The 23,254-nt window shown below is 44.7% G+C and overlaps 2 long non-coding RNA genes across 2 annotated transcripts; one reads left to right on the top strand and one right to left on the bottom strand.

Moving 5' to 3' along the window:
- Nucleotides 1-15,344: 15,344 nt before the first annotated feature.
- LOC123152299 (uncharacterized) lies at nucleotides 15,345-18,873 on the bottom strand. Its single transcript, XR_006476101.1, has 2 exons — nucleotides 18,259-18,873; nucleotides 15,345-16,033 (listed from the first exon to the last, which is right to left on the bottom strand). It is a non-coding gene; the product is annotated as an uncharacterized lncRNA (long non-coding RNA).
- On the top strand, nucleotides 15,789-17,486 carry LOC123152300 (uncharacterized). The gene is made up of 2 exons (XR_006476102.1): nucleotides 15,789-16,023; nucleotides 17,104-17,486. It is a non-coding gene; the product is annotated as an uncharacterized lncRNA (long non-coding RNA).
- Nucleotides 18,874-23,254: the final 4,381 nt, after the last annotated feature.

Raw genomic sequence — 23,254 nt, 5'->3', positions numbered from 1 at the left:
AGCCCTCCACGGGGTCCTATTCATCCAGCCCTCCACGGGGTCCTGTTGATCCACTGGCTCGATCGATCGGGGTACTGTTCATCCAGCAGCAACATCCTCTACTACCACGGGTTCCTGTTCATCCAACCCCCACCGGGAACTGTTCATCCAAACCCCCGAACAACACTCACTTTTCATCCAGAGGCAGCATCGATCAGCTTCAGTTAGCAGCAGTAGTGAAGGAATCGCTCGATCGGGTTCAGTTAACAGCCATCGATCGATCGCTCGGGTTCAGTAATGCGAAACCTGCAGAGCAATCGCTCGGGTTCAGTTAGAGCCCAATGCCTCGCTCGGGTTCAGTTAGAGCCCAACGCCTCGCTCGGGTTCAGTTAGAGCCCAACACCTCGCACACACGCGCGTACGTACGAGAGAAACGCGCATCGCTCGACCCCCGACCACCCACCGTAACCGGGAACTCCCCGATATTTTCCTCGCCCTCGCTTCTACCACAGTTTTTTCCTTCATGGACGGCCCAAAGAATGTCATGCAACTGCGTCTCCGGCCCGCCCAGGACGAAAAGCCCATTTTCTGTCATGATTTTTTGTCATAGAAGTAGGACCCCACCACATCTATGATGATACCGAGTTTTGTCACAATTATCGTCATAGAAGTGTCATAAGTATGACAGAATTTTTTTTCGTTCGGCCCAAAATGTCACGGATGTGTCTTTTTTTGTAGTGCTACCTTGCAGTTAACCAGACGTTCTGCCAGAAATGCTTCAGGTACCAAGAAGGAAGTGGCCAAAAAGGCTACAACCACGACCACGAGGAAGGGCAGTGAGAAAGTGAAGAGGAAAGAGAACGATTGCCTCTTAGTTAAAGCACTCATCGCCCAGAACCAAATTAACAATAGCTTGTCCGAATCGGGGAGTAATATTATTTCTGACGCTATGGATGATGAAGAAGTAGAATTGTTGCTTGCTAAAAGTAGAGCAGACGTACTTGAAGCACACAATTACGTCCATGACCAACCATTTCTTGTTGGCGAATACTTTGATGAGTGCAGCTCCAGTTGCGGCGAGTTACATGAATATTGCATGGATCAAATGTCAGCAGGTCATCATGCTTTGCTAGTCCACTACAATAGAGATCATTTCCGACACGATGCTGGTTCCATCAATGTGAGTTTCGAGGACTTGCATCTATTCTTCAACTTCAACGTGCTCGATGCCACTCTTGTTAGATGCCTGATTTTGTAAGTACTTAACAAACTCTAATCAACTTCTCCGTACAAAGTTGTAAATGATAAACAGCTAACTGCATTTTATTCCTCTTAGGGGATTAAATGCGCGGAGAAGAAAAATGGAGAGTGTGTATTTCATAGATCCTGCATTAGCAAATGGCACAACATTAGATGGTAAGGACCGACAGGACTGGGCCGTTAACACGGTCCTCCATATCCTCGAAAACACGTCCCATGCAGAATCATTTCTCTAGCCATATCACGAACGGTAAGTCAAGTAAACAACCATGCATACACTGATTGTCTTTCAGATTTCGACATCATTCGTAAGTTCATGGCTATCTTAATATGTAGCAATCACTGGATATTGGTATTCATTGTTCCAAACAAGAACACGGTTTACAACATTGATTCTCTCAAAGAGTCAACAAATGCTCAGGATCTGACGCATGTTCACCAATTCTTGGATAGGTATTGAATTCTATGATGTTGAAATTGATTTGCATTCATATTTGGTTCAATAATTGATGTTGTCAAAATTCATCATCATTTGCAGTGTGCTCGCATTGTGGAAAACTAAACCAGGGAACCTGTTCAAGACGGAACAACCTGTGTAGCACGAGATCGTTTCTCCGGTAACACACTGAAATCCGTTATTTTCGGAAAATTTATCCAACAATCTGCAAATACCTTTCCTTACGCTAGTCAAATGTTCAAGTTTCTAAATAAACCTCTTTCTATTTTGTCCAAAGAAAAAATAATACATCTAACACGGGTTAGGTTGTTCCTAACAGGACAAATACATGACTAATTTTGTACAAAAAAATTCAGTGTCCTCAGCAAGAAGCAGGGACCAACCTTTGTGGATACAATGTTTGCAGACACATGATCTCCATCTGCAAATCTGCTAATAGTTGTGACGATCCTCAAAAATTAGTACCAGTAAGTCTATCTTAATTAATATCTTCTACTCCACAACTATCAGCACAACTTAAAACCGAGGACCCCTGAACCGCTCCCGGCTAGTGAATTGCTTATGGTTCGGAGATTTATCAGCGACTTCTTCCTGGATCACTACATCAATCCCACTGGTGATAATGAAGATTTCAGCATGCGTTCTCCTGAAACATTGAGTAAGAGTTAGCCGCTAAGCATATAACGCATGGATCCATTGTTTTCCATCTGATGAGGCCTTCGTATTTTCGTACACTATGATTAATTATGTAATGCATATATGTGTGGACAAATCATTGGAATTTAGCTACCATATGTTCAATTGCAATTGTTGCGAAATCTGATGAATGCTCTTCTCGTGGACACTGTTTGTTGAATTGAATATTGTGGCAAATTTGCTTTTTGCGTGCCGATTCAAAATGGGATATTTTTGTTTATTTTTTCAATTGAATATTGTGGCGAATTTGCTTTTTGCACGCCGATTCAAAATGGGATATTTTTGTTTTAACCTGGCAATTGCTCTGCACATGGTTCAACTAAATGAGTGTGTGCGATCCACATCGGAAAGCATACGTCAATCATAGCGGAACCGTCGGTGATACACAGCATATCGCAAACGATTTGCAGCGCTACTACGTGCGTGTAGGTTCTTCGGAAACGTTTGTGATATGGCGTTATCACACACGAGAACTGGGAGTAAACCGTGCCCAATGCAAAATACAGTCCCAGTCGTAATTTTTTCAGGAAACATGTGGGATCCCAAAAGAAAAGCACATGTCACTCTTGCGGCAACCGTCGGTGATACCTAACAAATCACAAATGGTCTGCAGCACTTGAATGTGTGTGAAGGGGCTCCTGAACCGTTTGTGATAGAACATTATCGCAGACGGTAATTATTGGAAAACGTGTGCGATGGAGTTTAGCATGGCAGACGGGTTACACAGAAAACTCGTGTGCGATGGGGCACAAATCGCACATAGTTCAAATGGAGATCAAAAGGCATAAGATAAAAGTGATGGTGATACGATAACCGGGCACTCCCCCAAGCTTGGCAGTTGCCAAGGGGAGTGCCCATACCAGATACTCAATTCTTCTTTGTTGGTGGAGAAGGTGGTGGTTTTGTTGATCGCGTAGGCTTCTTCCTTAATTTGGCTTGAGGACAGAATTTTGGTCCCTTAGGTCCTCGATCTCCTGCTCTAGGCTCAGTATCTTTTTGCATAGTTCTGTTTGTTTTCCTGCAAGAGGCGAAAAGGGATAAACTCGATCTTAGGTTTCTGTACTCTATCAGGGAGGCTTGACTTTTTGAACTCCACATGCATGTCCCCAGGTTGAGGTAGTGGAACTTCATCTTCATCTGAGCTCGTCTCCTCCTTTCCCTTAGGTTCATAGTCCTCTTCTTCTTCCGTAGTCCAACCACAATGCTCCACATCCCCATAGACTTTAGGATCTACAAGGTAATCAGCCACATAGCTCTCTCCTTCCGAATCTTGGGACGACATGTTGCAGAAATCTGCAGCAGGACAGCTCGAAACAAAGACAGGAGATATTTGCGTGATACGGGAGTCAAAACCTCCAGGAGATTATATAATGAATTTTTACCGACCAAAATACGTGTCGTGTAAGAAAACGGAGTCCGGAGAGAGCACGAGGTGCCCACGAGGTAGGGGGGCGCGCCCAGGGGGTAGGGCGCGCCCTCCACCCTCGTGTCCTTCCCGGACTACTACTTATTTTTCTATGTTTCTAAATATTCCAAAACGGAGAAATATTGCCTTAAAAACTGTTTTGGAGTCGGTTTACTTACCGTACCACATACCTATTCCTATTTGGAGTCTGGAACGTTCCAAAAAGTGTCCTTTATGTATTCCTCCGGGGTTACGATTTCAATAACATTGGTTTCAACATCTATAGGGTTGCCTGGGATATAATGTTTGATTCTTTGACCGTTCACCACCTTCGGATTTGTGCCTTCGAAGTTGTTGATTTTTATGGCACCGGAACGATAGACCTCCTCGATAATGTAAGGACCTTCCCATTTAGAGAGAAGTTTTCCTACAAAAAATCTTAAACGAGAGTTGTATAGCAATACATAATCACCTACATTAAACTCACGCTTTTGTATCCTTTTATCATGCCATCTTTTAACTTTTTCTTTAAACAACTTGGCATTTTCGTAGGCTTGGGTTCTCCATTCATCGAGTGAGATAATATCAAATAACCTCTTCTCACCAGCAAGTTTAAAATCATAATTGAGCTCTTTAATAACCCAATATGCCTTGTGTTCTAGTTCGAGAGGTAAATGACATGCTTTTCCATAAACCATTTTATACGGAGACATACCCATAGGATTTTTATATGCAGCTCTATAGGCCCATAATGCATCATCAAGTTTCTTGGACCAATTCTTTCTAGACCTATTAACAGTCTTTTGCAAAATTAATTTGAGTTATCTATTACTCAATTCTACTTGACCACTAGACTGCGGGTGATAAGGAGATGCAATTCTATGCTTAACATCATATTTAGCAAGCATTTTACGGAAAGCACCATGAATAAAATGTGAACCACCATCAGTCATTAAATATCTAGGGACTCCAAATCTTGGAAAAATAACTTTTTTAAGCATTTTAATAGAAGTGTTATGATCAGCACTACTAGTTGGAATAGCTTCTACCCACTTAGTAACGTAATCAATAGCAACTAAAATATGTGTATAACCATTAGAGGCAGGAAAAGGTCCCATATAGTCAAAGCCCCAAACATCAAATGGTTCAATAACGAGTGAATAGTTCATAGGCATTTCTTGACGTCTACTAATATTACCAATTCTTTGACATTCATCACAAGATAAGACAAACTTACGGGCATCTTTGAAGAGAGTAGGCCAATAAAAACCAGATTGCAATACCTTATGTGCAGTTCTATCTCCAGCATGGTGTCCTCCATAAGCTTCGGAGTGACACTTGCATAGGATCTGTTCCTGTTCATGCTCAGGTACACAACGTCTAATAATACCATCTACTCCTTCTTTATAAAGATGTGGGTCATCCCAAAAGTAATGCCTCAAATCATAGAAGAACTTTTTGTTTTGTTGGTATGTGAAACTAGGTGGTATGAATTTAGCAACAATATAATTAGCATAATCAGCATACCATGGAGCAGTATGAGAAGCATTTATGACATTTAATTGCTCATCAGGAAAGCTATCATCAATAGGTAATGGGTCATCAAGCACATTTTTTAACCTAGACAAGTTGTCTGCAACGGGGTTCTCAGCTCCCTTTCTATCAACAATATGTAAATCAAATTCTTGTAGCAAGAGAACCCATCTAATAAGCAGTCTAGGTTTAGCATCTTTCTTTTCCATAAGATATTTAATAGCAACATGATCAGTGTGAATAGTTACTTTAGAATCAACAATATAAGGCCTGAACTTATCACAAGCAAATACAACTGCTAAGAATTCTTTTTCAGTAGTAGCAAATTTCTTTGAGCATTGTCTAGGGTTTTACTAGCATATTGAATAACATTTAATTTCTTATCAACTCTTTGCCCTAGAACAGCACCTACAGCATAATCACTAGCATCACACATAATTTCAAAGGGTAAATTCCAATCAGGTGGCTGAACAATAGGTGTAGAGATCAATGCTTTCTTAAGTATTTCAAATGCTTCTACACAATCATCATCAAAGACAAATGGTATATCTTTTTGTAATAAATTAGTCAGAGGCCGAGAAATTTTTGAGAAGTCCTTAATGAAAACCTCCTATAAAATCCGGCGTGACCAAGGAAACTTCTTATACCTTTGATGTCCTTGGGGCATGGCATCTTTTCAATAGCATCAACCTTGGCTTTATCAACCTCAATACCTCTTTCAGAAACTTTATGCCCCAAGACAATACCTTCATTAACCATAAAGTGGCACTTTTCCCAATTCAAGACAAGATTAGTTTCTTCACATCTCTGCAAAACTCGATCAAGGTTGCTCAAGCAATCATCAAAAGAAGATCCATAGACGGAGAAATCGTCCATGAAAACCTCACAAATCTTTTCACAAAAGTCAGAGAATATAGCCATCATGCATCTTTGAAAGGTAGCAGGTACATTACATAAACCAAAAGGCATACGTCTATAAGCAAAAGTACCAAAAGGGCAAGTAAATGTAGTCTTTTATTGATCCTTAGCTGACACAGGTATTTGAGAGAAACCAAAATAACCATCTAGAAAGCAAAAATGTGTATGTTTGGATAATCTTTCTAGCATTTGATCAATAAAAGGTAAGGGGTAATGATCCTTTTTAGTGGCCTTATTTAATTTGCGGAAATCAATTACCATCCTATAACTTGTAATAATTCTTTGAGGAATCAATTCATCTTTATCATTAGGAACGACAGTAATACCTCCCTTCTTAGGGACACAATGGACAGGACTTACCCACTGACTATCAGCAACGGGATAGATTATACCTGCCTCGAGGAGCTTTAGTATTTCTTTTCTTACCACTTCTTTCATTTTAGGATTCAACCGTCGTTGATGATCACGAACTGGTTTAGCATCTTCTTCCAAATTTATTTTATGTTGACATAGAGTGGGACTAATGCCCTTAAGATCATCAAGAGTATACCCAATAGCAGCACGGTGCTTCTTCAGAGTTTTCAATAATCTCTCTTCCTCATGCTCTGAAAGGTTAGCACTAATAATAACAGGATATATCTTTTTATCATCAAGATAAGCATATTTAAGAGTATGAGGCAATGGTTTAAGCTCAAAGACGGGATCACCCTTGGGTGGAGGAGGATCCCCTAAGATTTCAACAGGTAAATTGTTTTTCAGAATAGGTTCCTGTTTAAAGAATACTTCATCTATTTCCCTTCTTTCATTCATAAACATATCATTTTCATGGTCTAGCAAATATTGTTCTAAAGGATCACTAGGAGGTATGGCAATAGAAGCAAGACCAACAATTTCATCCTTACTAGGTAATTCTTCTTCACGTTGTTGTCTACTAAATTTAGAGAAATTAAATTCATGAGACATATCATCTAAACCGATAGTAACAACATCCTTTTTGCCATCTATCTTAGCATTAACAGTGTTTAAGAAGGGTGTACCAAATATAATGGGACAAAAGCTATCTTGTGGGGAACCAAGAACAAGAAAATCAGCAGGATATTTAGTTTTCCCACACAAGACTTCAACATCTCTAACAATTCCCATTGGTGATATAGTATCTCTATTGGCAAGTTTAATTGTGACATCAATATCTTCTACCTCAGCAGGTGCAGTATCATGCATAATTTCTTTGTATAAGCTGTAAGGTATTGCACTAGCACTAGCACCCATATCACATAAGCCATGATAACAATGATCTCCTATTTTAACAGAAATAACAGGCATGCCTACCACATGTCTGTTTTTATCTTTAGCACAAGGTTTAGCAATTCTAGCAGTCTCATCAAGGAAATGAATAACATGCCCATCAATATTATCAGACAAGAGATCTTTAACAATAGCAATATCAGGTTCAACTTTAATTTGCTCAGGAGGTGTATAAGTTTTAATATTGCTTTTATGAACCACAGTTGAAGCTTTAGCATGATCCTTTATCCTAATAGGAAAAGGTGGTTTCTCAACATAAGAAGTAGGAACAATAGGATCATTATAAATGATAGTCTTTTCTTCAATTTTAATAGGTGCAGCTACTTTTACTTCTATGGGAGGATGATATTTAAACCACTTCTTCTTGGGGAGATCAACATAAGTAGCAAAAGATTCACAGAAAGAAGCTACCATCTCAGAGTCAAGTCCATATTTAGTGCTAAACTTACGAAAAACATCGGTATCCATAAAAGATTTTACACAATCAAACTTAGGTGTCATACCTGACTCCTTACCTTTGTCGAGGTCCCAATCTTCAGAGTTGCGTTTAATTCTTTCCAATAAATCCCATTTGAATTCAATAGTCTTCATCATAAAAGAGCCAGCACAAGAAGTATCGAGCATGTTGCGATTGTTATCAGAAATTCGAGCTATAAATTTTGAATAATCATCTCTCTTGAGAGCTCATGATTGGGGCATGAATATAACATTGATTTAAGCCTCCCCCAAGCTTGAGCGATGCTTTCTCCTTCGCGAGGCCAAAAATTATATATATAATTGCGATCACGATGAACAAGATGCATAGGATAAAACTTCTGATGAAATTCCAATTTCAATCGTTTGTAGTTCCATGACCCCGTATCATCACATAGCCTATACCATGTCAATGCATCTTCCCTCAAAGATAAAGGGAAGACCTTCTTCTTAACAACATCTCTGGGTACACCTGCAAGCTTAAATAATCCACAAAATTCATCAACATATATTAGGTGCTCATCAGGATGCATTATTCCATCTCCTGCAAAAGGATTAGCTAGCAGTTTTTCTTACATACCCGAAGGAATTTCAAAGCAGACATTTTCATTTTCATTTTCATTTTTAGTAGGTTGAGGAGCAACTCTTTTCTCTACTGGTCGGGGTGAAGATACCCCGAACAAGCCCCTCAGAGGGTTACTTTCCATAGTAACAAGTGACAGTAAATTTCAGCACACTATATAAATTTTTCCTTACCAAATTCCACCTACCAAAGGTGCTTCACTCCCCGGAAACGGCGCCAGAAAAGAGTCTTGATGAGCCACAAGTATAGGGGATCTATCGTAGTCCTTTCTATAAGTAAGAGTGTCGAACCCAACGAGGAGCAGAAGGAAATGATAAGCGGTTTCCAGCAAGGTATTCTCTGCAAATACTGAAATAAGTGGTAACAGATAGTTTTGTGATAGGATAATTTGTAACGAGCAACAAGTAACAAAAGTAAGTAAAGTGCAGCAAGGTGGCCCAATCCTTTTGTAGCAAAGGACAAGCCTGGACAAACTCTTATATAGAGTAAAGCACTCCCGAGGACACATGGGAATATCATCAAGCTAGTTTTCATCACGCTCATATGATCCGCGTTCGGTACTTTGATAATCTGATATGTGGGTGGACCGGTGCTTGGGTACTGTCCTTACTTGGACAAGCATCCCACTTATGATTAACCTCTATTGCAAGCATCCGCAACTACAACAAAAGTATTAAGGTAAACCTAACCATAGAATGAAACATATGGATCCAAATCAGCCCCTTATGAAGCAACGCATAAACTAGGGTTTAAGCTTCTGTCACTCTAGCAACCCATCATCTACTTATTACTCCCCAATGTCTTCCTCTAGGCCCAAACAATGGTGAAGTGTCATGTAGTCGACGTTCACATGACACCACTAGAGGAGAGACAGCATACATCTCATCAAAATATCAAACGAAGACCAAATTCACATGACTACTAATAGCAAGACTTCTCCCATGTCCTCAGGAACAAACATAATTACTCACAAAGCATATTCATGTTCATAATCAGAGGGGTATTAATATGCATATAGGATCTGAACATATGATCTTCCACCAAATAAACCAACTAGCATCAACTACAAGGAGTAATTAACACTACTAGCAACCCACAGGTACCAATCCCGGACATGGAGACAAGAATTGGATACAAGAGATGAAATAGGTTTTTGAGAGGAGATAGTGCTGGTGAAGATGTTGATGGAGATTGCCCTCTCCCGATGAGAGGAGCGTTGGTGATGATGATGGCGATGATTTCCCCCTCCCGGAGGGAAGTTTCCCTGGCAGAACAGCTCCGCCAGAGCCCTAGATTGGTTCCGCCAAGGTTCCGCCTCGTGGCGGTGGAGTTTCGTCCGAGAAGATGGCTTATTATTTTTTTTCTCATCGAAATACCTCATATAGCAGAAGATGGTCATCGGAGGGCCACCAGGGGGCCCACGAGGTAGGGGCGCGCCCAGGGGGTAGGGCGCGCCCCCACCCTCGTGGGCAGGGTGTGACCCCCCCTGGTGAACTTCTTCCGCTGAGTATTTTTTATATATTCTGAAAACGTCTTCCATGAAGTTTCAGGACTTTTGGAGTTGTGTAGAATAGGTCTCTAATATTTGCTCCTTTTCCAGCCCAAAATCCAGCTGCCGGCATTCTCCCTCTTTATGTAAACCTTGTAAAATAAGAGAGAATAGGCATAAGTATTGTGACATAATGTATAACAACAGCCCATAATGCAATAAATATTGATATAAAAGCATGATGCAAAATGGACGTATCAATGATCTTTTTCATTATTTGCTTTTATTTGATTGAAACATAAATTAAAGAAGCAAAACTCAAACGAAACTTCATTATATAACTCCCACTCGATTACATAGATAAATAGATCACAAAACTAACACTCGAAAATAGATCATGCTAAGTTTTTATTCAACTAATTCATGAGATAACTAAAGATCGAACTAAGATAGGTAAAGGCAAAAAAAGTGATGGTGATACGATACCGGGGCACCTCCCCCAAGCTTGGCAAAAGCCAAGGGGAGTGCCCATACCCATGTACTCAAGTCTCCTTTGGTGGGGAAGATGATGATGGTGGTGATGAGGTAGTAGCGAGTTTATCCTCCGACTTCCAAGGCAGTGACTCACCATCAAAAGAGGATGCATGAATCTCCCGAGTCCTGTAGCTAAACTCATACCTTTAAACCTTGCTTCATACTCAAAAACTTGGTTTTGAAGATCATAGATTTGGCTTTGCAGAAAATTGATTTGCTCGTTGAAGGTGAAGATGATGTCCTTCATGGACCGGCCATCCACCATGTGATCAAGGGTGAATTCCGTGATCATGGAGTGTTGGCATTGAGTCCACGCTCCACCATCCTTTGGCACTTGAAGATGTCTTGTTCCACTACCTCAAGCCTGGCCTCCATGCTCCCCGTCTTCTTAGGCCCCTGAACATCCCGGATGTGGAGCACCCCCTCATGCATCTTAATGGCTTGAGGATGCTTCATCACCTCCGACAAGTACGGGTTGATGACCTTCTCGAAGAACTTGTCCTTGGAGGAGCTTGGTGGAGCCATGATCTGACTGGAAAACAACATGAAACAAGAACAAAAGATTTCTTCGTGATACGATGGTCAATACGTCCGGGGGTATATAAATATTTTTTATCTTGGGAAACAAGCAAACGGAGGGAAAACAGAGTCGGGAAGGTTCCCGAGGGGAGCACAACCCACCAAGGTGCGCTAGGGAGGGCAGGCACGCCCTGGTGTATCGTGCCCCCTGGTTGTTTCTTATTTTCCTAATTTTTCTTATATTCCAAAACTACCAGAAAATATTTGTGTGGATTTTTCGCAGTCCGTTTACTTACCGTATCATGTACCTCCTCTTTTTCAGGGTTCTGGAGTGTTATGGAAGCTTTCTTTTATGTGTTCCTCCGGTGTCATGGTTTGGATAATATTGGTTTCAACATTAATAGGCGTACATGAGATATAGTGCTTAATTCTTTGCCCATTGTCCACCTTTGGATTAGTGCCTTCGGCATTATTGATCTTAATGACTCCAGAACGATAAACCTTTTCGATAATATAAGGTCATTCCCATTTGGAAAGAAGTTTTCCTGCAAAGAATCTAAAATGAGAGTTGTACAAAAGAACATATTCACCAACTTTGAATTCCCGCTTTTGGATTTTTTTTGTCATGCCATCTTTTAAATTTTTCTTTGAATAGGTTGGCATTTTCATAGGCTTGGGTTCTCCGTTCATCTAGTGAGCTAATATCAAATAACCTCTTTTCACCAGCAAGTTTGAAATCATAATTGAGTTCTTTAATTGCCCAATATGCTTTATGTTCTAACTCAAGAGGCAAATGACAAGCTTTTTCATAAACCATTTTATAAGAAGACATACCCATAGGATTTTTATAAGTTGTTATGTAAGCCCAAAGTGCATCCTCTAATTTCTTAGAACAATTCTTTCGAGACCTATTGATAATTTTTTTGTAATATTAATTTTATTTCTCTATTGCTAAGTCCAACTTGACCACTAGATTGAGGATGACAGGGTGAAGCAATTCTATGGTTAACATCATATTTAGCAAGCATTTTACGGAAAGCACCATGAATAAAATGTGAACCACCACTAGTCATTAAATATCTAGGGACTCCAAACCTCAGGAAAATAACTTCTTTAAGCATTTTAATAGAGGTGTTATGGTCAGCGCTACTAGTTGGAATAGCCTCTACCCACTTAGTGACATAATCAACAACAACCAAAATATGTGTATACCCATTAGAGGAAGGAAAAGATCCCATGTAATCAAAACCCCAAACATCAAATGGTTCAACAACAAGTGAATAATTAATTGGAATTTCTTGACGCTTACCAATATTACCTATCATTTGACATTCATAACAAGATAAAACAAACTTGTGGTCATCCTTGAAGAGAGTAGGCCAATAAGAACCAGATTGCAATACCTTAGGAGCAATTCTATCTCCCGCATGATGTCCTCCATAAGCTTCGGAGTGACATTTCCATAGGATTTGTTCTTGTTCATGCTCAGGTACACAACATCTAATAATACCATCTACTCCTTCATAAAGATGTGGGTCATCCCAAAAGTAATGTCTTAAATCATAGAAGAATTTTTTCTTTTGTTGGTATGTGAAACCAGGTGGTATAAATTTAGCAACAATATAATTAGCATAGTCAGTATACCAAGGAGTATTATGATAAACATTTATTGTAGCTAGTTGTTCATCAGGAAAGCTATCATTAATAGGTAGTGGGTCATCAAGAGTATTTTCTAACCTAGACAAGTTATCAGCGGGTGGTGAGGCGGGCCATGATGACACGCACCTCCCGCGCCTGCGCCCATCGCGGGCGATTTCTACGCCGAGGCCGATGGAGGTTGGGGACGCGAGTTCGCCTGCGCCTGACACCGAAGCCTCGAGCTCCGCTCCGCCTGTTTGGGCGCTAGGAGCCGGCCCGACCGTCCTGAACGTTGCGGTGCATGACGTCCTAGACAAGTTCAACGCCCACGGCGCCACCCTTCTGCAGGCCAGGAATGAGATGTTGGCGATGCAGGCGTCTGTTCGGGTACGTTTTCGATCTTGCTTTTTTATTTTTGCAAATTTCAGTGGGGTCGCGCCAGCGCACCCACTGGTTGTAGCCCCCGAGTTCCAAGCCGGCTGCTGAGTAGGCAGGTTGGAACTTAAAGGCGTGTTTCCAAATGCTGAAGTGTTGCTCTCACTGCAGGACTACCGCAACCTGCATGCGGCCACCTACAACTCCTAGAATCATCTGTTGGCCAACCGGACTGTCGAGCTGAATAAGAGCCACAGTACGTAGGCCGTCTTTCAGTGGGGGCGTGCAAGTGCACCCGCTGGGTGTAGCCCCCGAGATTCGGGACGACTGCTAAGCAGTCGGGCTGGATCTTCCGATGACTTCTTATTTTTGTCGATGTTGACGTTTCTTTCTTGTTTTTGCAGAGGTCGCCGCCCATCTTCGGACGTGCGCGTGTGAGCTCGAGAGCCAGCTCCAGTCCAAGGAGCAGGAGCGCAGCCAGGCGGCCGCGAAGCGTGATCGGCTTGCGAAGGAGCTGGCAGAATAGGCGGCCCAGCACAAGGAGCAGGTCCGACAGCTGAAGGACGGGGAGGCGCTCCTCAAGGCCGAGTTCGAGACTCAGCGCTCGAATTGGGCCAAGAGGGAGAAGTTGTTGTCGGAGGGCTACGAGGTGATCGAGGGCATGCTCGAAGATAAAAAAATTTATTGCTTGGAGGTGCCGGCTGTTGCTGGAAGCCGGCCTTTTATTCCTTTGTCTTCTTCTTTGTGCGGAGTATTTCCCAGACCACACTGACGCCATCGGCTAGGCGATCGAGGCACGACGCGAGGAGCGGAGGCGGGTGGGCGAGGAGATTGTGTCGGACCGGCCTCGGACCATGGACGAGCAGTTCCGAGCCGTCCAGCTCTGCCTTGCGTTGGTCCACCGGCTGCTCCGCTGCTTTCAGCGCACCCGTCCTAGGTGCTTGAGGGGCTCTGACTGAATGTGCAGGTGCCGCGGACTCCCAGTCAGACCGCCGACTGGTTGGAAGTGGCGGCCGAGCGGCTTGAAGCTTGGAAGGGTGCCACATCACAGGCAGGCGCCAAGGCGAAGCTGGATTTTGTCAAGGCGTGGTACCTTGGCGTGAACTTGGACCATCTGGCCACATTCCGCCAGGAGGCGGGGCCGAAGTTGGAGGCGGCACGCGAGGCGCTCGTCAAGCGCGCGGCCGCCCTTGCCGACTATGTCGACATCGGTGTCTTCATCTCGGAGTGGGTGGAAGACAGCACCGAGGTGCCGCCCTCTTGGTTCGGGTTGAATCCGGACGAGGGGAAGGACCCGGAGGAGGAGATCGCCTCCAGTGACGAAGGCACGGAGGAGAGCGAGGACGAGGAAGGCGATGGTGCCACACCAGACGACGGAGTGACCAGTCGGACTTAACCCAACCTGGCCTGAGCCAATGATGCACGGGAGATGACGTCAGCCGCCGCCGATGCTGACCAGGCTGAGACTCGCCAGCCGGAAGCCCCACCAATCGGTGCCTGAGCCACCGCCAACCTGTCTGAGCAGCCCGCCGCACCTTCGTCCTAGGTGGCCTTTATCTTCCTAAATTTCTCTGTCTTGTACTTAAAACAAGTTGATCCTACATAGTTCCACCCACTAAGGGTGTATTAAACTTTGATGAATGCTGGCCTTGGGCCTTTTGTAATGTAAATAATTTACTTCCACATGCTTGTGTCTTTTGTCGGGTTCTGGCTCGCTGTTGCCTTTTCTTTTATTGGCTTTCTCCTTTGCCGTTTTCCTTTGGCCGCCGCCCTACCAGCCGGCCTTTAACTCTGGCTAGCCGGACAGTCGCGCCGTGGTCTTTGGCCGGGTCAGGGACTTGGCCATTTAGAATAGTCAAGTTACTTTAGCCGCCTAAAGCATAGCTAGTCGAACGAGAAGCTAGTCGGCTGGCTGCTGGGCAGCCGGATGGGTGAGGCGAGGAGCCAGCTTGGCCTGTGTTGGCGTTCTTCCTTAGTCGTTTTTCATGTGGACAGCGTTTCCGGCCTTTAACTCTTGCTAGCCGGACAGTCGCGCTGTGAGCTATAGCTGAAGCGAAGAGAGGGCTTTGGCGTCCGCACACTACTTGGCCGACTTCGGGTGGTGCCAGCTTAGGTCAAGGCGGCGAGCCCCCGGTCCGGCTGGCCGGACCCGGACAGGGCGAAAAAATGAAAGAACACATTCATAGGTGAAGCTTATCATATACTCCCTCCGTCCCAAAATTATTGTCGCAGGCGCAGTATAGTGGATGTTTTGCAATAAACACCTCGCAATTTTAAAAATAGTAGCAAACAAGTACACGACTCCTCCTTCCTCCGTCCGGCGCCCGTGCGTCGCCAGGGGCAGGGGCCGGCGCCGTGGGATTCCTCCGCCGCGCTGGAGATTCTGGCGCTCGCAACCCACTCGCAATCACCCACCGCCGCACACCCGCCACCAGCTGCCCGCCGATTCCGCTGTCCATCGCCGTGACCACCAGGCGAACTGGTCCTCGATCCGCCGCGACCACCTGTCGGCGCCCAGCTGCGTGATTCCGCCGCCCACCCGCGTGATCAGCCACTACGGCGCCGCCCACCTGCACCTGCAACGCCGCGAACCTCCGCGATTCCGCCGCAATCTTTCCCTGCGCCCCGTCTCTGCTGCTGGGAGACACCGATCGGCCCAGCCTCTCCTTCTCTGCCGGCTCCTTCCTCGTCGGCTGTGATGCTGAGGTAGTCTTTCCCCGCCGGCTCCTTCCTCGCCGCCGACGCCTACTACTGCTGCTGCCCCACCACTGACGCCTACTGTTGCTGCTGCATCGACCACCTGCAGCTGGTATTTCTACCTCGACCAAACGAACTCGCCCAGCCTCTGCTGCTGCTAGGTAGGTAGTCCTGCAAAATTGGTAATGTTAGATTTGGAAACATTCAATCAAGAAGATTTTGTTAATTTTGGAAACATTCAATCATGTTAATTATATAAACATTAAATCAGGAAATGAGAATTTGTTAATTTTGGAAACAATTCAACCATGTTAATTTCAGAAACATTCAATCGGACAAAAATTTGGCAAATGGAATAATTACGGCATGGATTATGGACTCTCACGATCATCATCAATGTTCAGGTTCTAAAAATGTTCAATCGGGTAGCATGGATTATGAACTTGAACTAGTTACAATGATTTGAATCTTGCACTAGTTACAATGAACTTGCTATACTGAAGATCAATCCAAGAAGATGGTATCGGCTTGCCATGCTGAAAGAGAAACAGAGCACCAAAAAAAGAAACGTTTCTTTTCTTTTATGGAAGGGGCCTGTTTCTCAGTTTGTATCGCCAAATTTTGCAAGAATCATACTGTATCCGGGAGGGGTAATGTGCTCACTGTTAGTGCACTGCTGTAGCACATGCTCACCTTGTGAATTCAGCTCACACAGCCAAGATTAACTTAGTAAATTCAGTTAAAGATGCATTTAGTCAATTGATTTGCTTAATACAGCAAGCCCTTTATTTAGTCAGTAATCTTAGAGCAATTTTACTGTCATGTTTACTGAATCTAAATCATAGGAGTACTATGATTTCTAAATGTGTTTCAATCAACTTGTGTCAAAATTTGTTTCAAACAATTTTCTGTCAACTTGTGAGCAAGAAAATGGCTTCAGAAAATTCAGTTAACTGAGACTACAGTGAATAATGTTTCAAACAGTTATGAGTAGAAGTGGTTAGAGCAAAGTGTTTGATAGCAGGATTAAGCTGCATTCTTTTCTTTTTCCCACAGTAAACAGCAACTCAAAAGGTAGCACACTGATTACAAATGACACTTCCTAAAATCCTCCACAGCCATATTTTGAATTGTGATGATCAGTTGTGCAAGCAAGTCTAAAGTTTTCACTGAACTGAACATACAAACTATGGATTTGAATCAATATGCTAACTACTCCATGATCTGTTGATTCTTTGCAGGGTGCTGGTCCTGTCAAATGCAGCAGAGTTTCTACGTCTAGATTAGTACTAAAAATCATCAGGATGCAAACTTAACCGATTGAACTCTCCGGAACTTGATGTTTTCAGTTTCTAATGGACTAGGACTGGAATTGAGAAGATGAATGATGGCAGGGCAGGAGAAGATGAATGAATTGAGTGGGAGCTTAATGGAATTTTTAAATGCAAACCAGCACTAAAACTGAGTTGGATATTGACACAGCACAACTGAGTTGATCCAGACTCGAACCTGAGTTTTTAAATGCAAAATATGGATGAACATTGGTGATTACCACCACACTACATCCAATTGTATTTGTAAACCTAAATAAAGTGTGGGACGACATGGATATTGACACAGTACATTACATTCTCAAATCTGTACCACCTTAGCTTGAAGAAAAAGATCGATAGATGCTTCAGAACAAAACAAAGTTAAGGAACAAAAGCAATCAGGACACACAGGAGGATATTTCGCAGTTACGACTTACATTTTCTTCTTCCATTTAAACTGAGTTCAATAGTTCAAACATAGGATTCCAACATGACATCCCAATCCATGACAGAAGGGATTGTTGCATCACCGACGACCGACCGACTGAAATATAACATGTTGTTTCTTCCTCGCGTAACCAGCTCTAATTAACCCCGGACAGAGAGACACTCGAGCTCGCGATCAAAAACACCACATGAATCAAAGACACGACACACGACTCAGACTGACACATGAACACGACGACGCCTACATTCAGTACAAATTAAGTACTCCCTCCATTCCAAAATATAGCGCGCCCGCGCTTTCCGAGGTCTTACTTTGACCATAAATTTAACGGACGAGACCGACTGCGGCGGGAGAAAAAGTTACATAATTAAAAACTTCTTTCGAATACGAATTCACTGATATAACTTTTGCTTCCGCCGCAATCGGTCTTGGTAGTTAAATTTACGGTCAAAGTTGAAGCACGGGGATAGAGGAAGCACTACATTGTGGAATGGAGGGAGTACTAAAAGATAACAAATTCAGTAGATTCAGTAACATTTAGTGAATCATAGTGGAGTACATATGCAGAAATTGGCAGCGGCAGTGGCAGAAATTGACGGCGGCGAAGCAAGGGGAAGGTGGGGCAGGGGAACAACCTGAGGGGAGACGAGACATCGGGCTCGGGGGCTGGGTCGAGGAAGGGGAGCTCGAGTTACTGTGCCACCGCCACCTCCCCCCGGCGCGGCGACCACGGATGAGGCCGTCGCCACCTCCCCCCGGCGCGGCGACCAGGGATGAGGCCGTCGCCATGCACTCCAGATCGAGCACCCAGACGCGCTCCTGCGTCCGTCGTTCGTGGACCCGCGGCCTGCTCGCCGTCGTCCAAGAGAATCTTGGCCTCCTGGACGGCCACATCGGCAGCCGGTCTCCATGCATCGCCACCACGCACTGTCGCACCACCGCAAAAATCGCATTTTCTCCTTCCTCTATGCAATCCGCGGTGAGAAAGTTGGCATTTGTGAGTGTCGACGGTGGCCAGGGTTTGTTGGGGGCTGCGAATTGGCGGGCAAACGGACTGGGCGGAGGTAGGGGAAGGAGGGGGTGGCGACAAAGGTCGGCAGGGTAGGACCTGGCCGGAGTTGGCCGGGATCTGGCCGTGAACCGTGGTGGCCGACTGGGGAATGGGGAAAGTGAGACGCCGTTGCGACTGAACACTGGAGAGAGGGAGCGCGGGTTGTGTCGGGAAACACTGGAGGTTTTTTTTTGTAAAATTGTCGTCGCAACATGTATTTCGGGACGGAGGGAGTAGATAAAAAGGTAGCCCCGGAGTGTGCTTCGTTAGACCTGTTGTCTTTGCTAGTACAAAAGATAATGTGGTACATACACTGCATCAACTGTAAAATGGTCGGAGAAGATTCACGTTCCATGGACACTCCGTCTCTTGGCCGACATTGTCCCTCTTGCATGCCCTGGGCTTTTGTGTGTCGATGAGGTAGTAGGAGTCGTTGCTCAGGGTCTTACTGATGATAAAAGGTCCCTCCCAAGGAGCCGAGAGCTTGTGTTGGCCGGCTGTTCGCTAGATCAGCCGGAGCACAAGGTCGCCCTTGCGGAAAGCACGCATCTTAACCTTCCTATTGTGGTAGCGGTGAAGGCTCTGCTGGTAGATGGTGGACCGGCTGAGTGCTAGCAGCCGGGCCTCTTCCAGCAGATCGATGTCGTCTTCTCGCGCCTCCTTGGCTTCTGCCTCCGTGTACATGGTGATGCGAGGCGAGTCGAACTCGATGTCAGTTGGGATGACAGCCCCAGCCCCGTACACGAGGAAGAAGGGTGTGAAGCTGGTTGCTCAATTTGGCGTGGTCCGGAGACTCCAAAGGACGGTCGGTAGCTCCTCGATCCAGCGGCTCGACCAACCGAGGCTTGATGCCGGATAGGATGAGGCCATTTTCTCGCTCCACCTGGCCGTTTGACTGCGGATGGGCAACTGTTGGCGTCCTGGGATCGGGGTGTCCAGACTTGCCTGCCTGCGGCCTGAGGCGTGGCTCCACCAACGGCCTGGTACAGCCCAGTTTCAGTCGCGATAACCCAAGACCGTCACGAGGGGCCAAGCCTCATGAGGCGGACGACACCAAGATCTCCCTGGGGGTGGCCTCACTAGGCTGGCTCCCAAGGAGCGGAGATATCTATGCAAGGGGCACCTCGCGGGGTTCACATGACGTGAGCCATGACGGTTAAGGCCAGGCGGGCGCCAGCGGGCGCAGTGTACCAGTTTCCCCTTCGGTGCCAAGGAGGCAAGCGCAGGCGCGGAGTCCCAAGGCATCAAGCAAAGGTTTTCGTGTCGGTGCAACGAGACCAAGACTGTCAGGACGGCAGGATGGAGGTCATCATGGAGCCCACAGCAGCATCACCACCAGAGCATTTAGTAGGCGAAGACCACCTTTTATCAGGATAGTTTGTACTAGTTGCCCCCCTTCAAACATGGTCGTTGTGGGATCCCTTCCCGCCAACATTTGGGAAGAGGACTAGGGCCTCTATAAATAGGACTAGCCCCCACCATAGGAGGCAACTCATCTTGGATTGGATCCATTCCATCCTCACACACACCAGCTCATCGAGCTCAAGAACACCTCTCCTCTGGAGGTTGTTCATCCACAATACTAGTTCATCCTTAGCCCCTTGAGACAATCGACCACCACACACTGGAGTAGGGTATTACACCACAAGGTGGCCCAACCCAGTATAAACCCTCGTGTCTTTTGTTCTTTGGGTCCGTCGAGCTAGGCTGTGGGATCATTGAGCGAGCAAGCTAGGAAGAGAGTGCTTTCGTGCACACCCCAGAGTTTGAACCTCACAAGGGTTTGTCGGAATCTGTAATCCGACATTTGGCGCGCCAGGTTGGCTAGTTGCCCAAACGTTTGTTGTGCCAATGTTGCTTTCCTATTATCTGACTTGGCCAATGATAGCAATACTAGTGTCTTAATTTGGTGCAGGCTGCTGAAGATAAAAAGACAAACTCTAAAAACAGCAAGGCAACCCTATTGTTTCTTTCCAATAAATCTAGGCTAGATAATATGGCAATAACTCATGATTAATCTGTTTGGTTTCCCTCCTAATTTATGTTATGATGTAGTGGTCGAGACACTCTCCACTATCAATAATACAAGCCTACCAAAATCGCCATCTGAATATGTTCAGTATCCTCTGTCTCGAATGCAACGGAAAAAGTGTATGTTTGTGAATCAATTAATGGTTGAAAGGAATGATGGAAATGGTGGAGGAATCAGAGGTGCAGAGTCGTGCGACACAACAACTGATCAATGTTTTCAGAGACAGTGTAGCAAAGCAACAAGAACTTGCCCACATGTTTATGGGCGTCATCCGTGCTGAGGTTGCAGACTGTGACGTTGTAGATTGTTAGGTTCTGTTCATTTATTTGCACTGGCATCAATCTTTGATTGCCCAGTAGATGTAATTTCTTGTAATATATGCTGGATGTGAAACGTTTTTCCCCGTATGTCGTACCTTTGCTTGATCGGTTTTGGTCCTGTGCATAATTGCTTGTCGTAATGGGCTCAAATTATCTAATTTGGCCTAAAGACATGTACGAACTTTAGTGAGCCCATTAAGTTAATGGGTTGTTACCAGGCCGAAAGTTAACGGTCGGCCCCCTTAACTCCCGGGTCGTTAACAGGCCGACATCGAAGCGGGCAACAGGTGGGCCCAATTAATTTCACGGGCTGTTAACAGGTCGTTACTAAGTTCAGGCTACATATGGCCCAACTATACTATGGGCCTTTAGCAGGCCGAAAGAGACAACGGGCTTGTATTGGACCAAGAAGAGCATGGGCCGCTAAGAGGCCGAAAGTCAAGTCGTATTATAAATGGCCCAACTGTGTTGTGGGCCTTTAGCAGGCCGAAAGAGAAATCGGGCTGGTATGGACCATGAAGGGCATGGGCCGTTAAAAGGCCAAAACTCAGGTCCGACTACAAATGGCCCAACAGATATATAGTCGTCAACAGGCTGAAAGACACACCGGGCCGGAATTTGGCCCAACACTTAAATGGGTCGCTAAAAGGCTGAAACTCAGTTCTGACTACAAATGGCCCAACTCATTTATGGGCCGTCAACAAGCTGAAAGACACACCGGGCTGGAAATTATCCCGATATTTAAATGGGTCGCTAAAAGGCTGAAAGATGTACATCGTGAAAATTGGCCCATCCACTGAATGGGCCGTTAACAGGCCGAAATCTCACCGGGCCGATATTGAGCCCAAATATATAGCATGCTGTTAACGGGCTCGAACTAACGATGGGCTGCAATGGTGTCAAATTTTTAACGGGCCATTGACAGGCCGAATTGGCACATCTCGTATGGGCCGTGGGCTTAAATGGACCTGACACAAGTAGGCCTTATATGGGTCGGCCTGCTAATTTTTACTGGGCCGACCTTTTTCACCGAAATGGGCCACTATTGGGTCGTGCCACGTGTCGACCTATCATAGGCGCCTCCTGTTCAATGAGTGGATGACATCTGTCCCAACGGTGAGCTGACACATGTTTCCTCCGGCCAATGATGATTTTACACGTGGAAAATCCCTATTGGTCCGGGCTGTTAACGGGTTATCGGATCCAAAACCGGACCCGATAGCTTAACGGTGTTCCATTACGGTGGATGCCACATGTCGGTCACCCTTGACGAAAGCACTTCTGTGACGCGCGATTTATCGTCATGTAAGTGGACACTTCCGTGATGATAATTTTGGTAATGTCATGGAACACTTCTACGACAACACAGGTATGACTATCTTGATTCTGTCATAAAATTGTCATGGATATACATGCATGACAGAAAACGTGACCTACTGTGACAAACATGTATCATCACAGAAGTGTATTTTTTTGTAGTGTACTACTAAATCCTAACCTACCCGCCAAACCTTCCACTCGGTACTTTGCAAATTGAGTTTCAACTGAAGGAAATATGCCCTAGAGGCAATAATGAAGTTATTACTTATTTCCTTATATCATGATAAATGTTTATTATTCATGCTAGAATTGTATTAACCGGAAACATAATACATGTGTGAATACATAGACAAACAGAGTGTCACTAGTATGCCTCTACTTGACTAGCTCGTTAATCAAAGATGGTTATGTTTCCTAACCATGGACAAAGAGTTGTTATTTGATTAACGAGATCACATCATTAGGTGAATGATCTGATTGACATGACCCATTCCATTAGCTTAGCACCCGATCGTTTAGTATGTTGCTATTGCTTTCTTCATGACTTATACATGTTCCTATGACTATGAGATTATGCAACTCCCGTTTGCCGGAGGAACACTTTGTGTGCTACCAAATGTCACAACGTAACTGGGTGATTATAAAGGTGCTCTACAGGTGTCTCCAAAGGTACATGTTGGGTTGGCGTATTTCGAGATTAGGATTTGTCACTCCGATTGTTAGAGAGGTATCACTGGGCCCTCTCGGTAATGCACATCACATAAGCCTTGCAAGTATTGCAACTAATGAGTTAGTCGTGAGATGATGTATTACGGAATGAGTAAAGAGACTTGCCGGTAACGAGATTGAACTAGGTATTGAGATACCGACGATTGAATCTCGGGCAAGTAACATACCGATGACAAAGG

Source organism: Triticum aestivum, chromosome 7A (genome assembly GCF_018294505.1).
Source record: "Triticum aestivum cultivar Chinese Spring chromosome 7A, IWGSC CS RefSeq v2.1, whole genome shotgun sequence".
Lineage (NCBI taxonomy): Eukaryota > Viridiplantae > Streptophyta > Magnoliopsida > Poales > Poaceae > Triticum > Triticum aestivum.
This window is presented reverse-complemented; position numbering and strand designations above follow the sequence as displayed.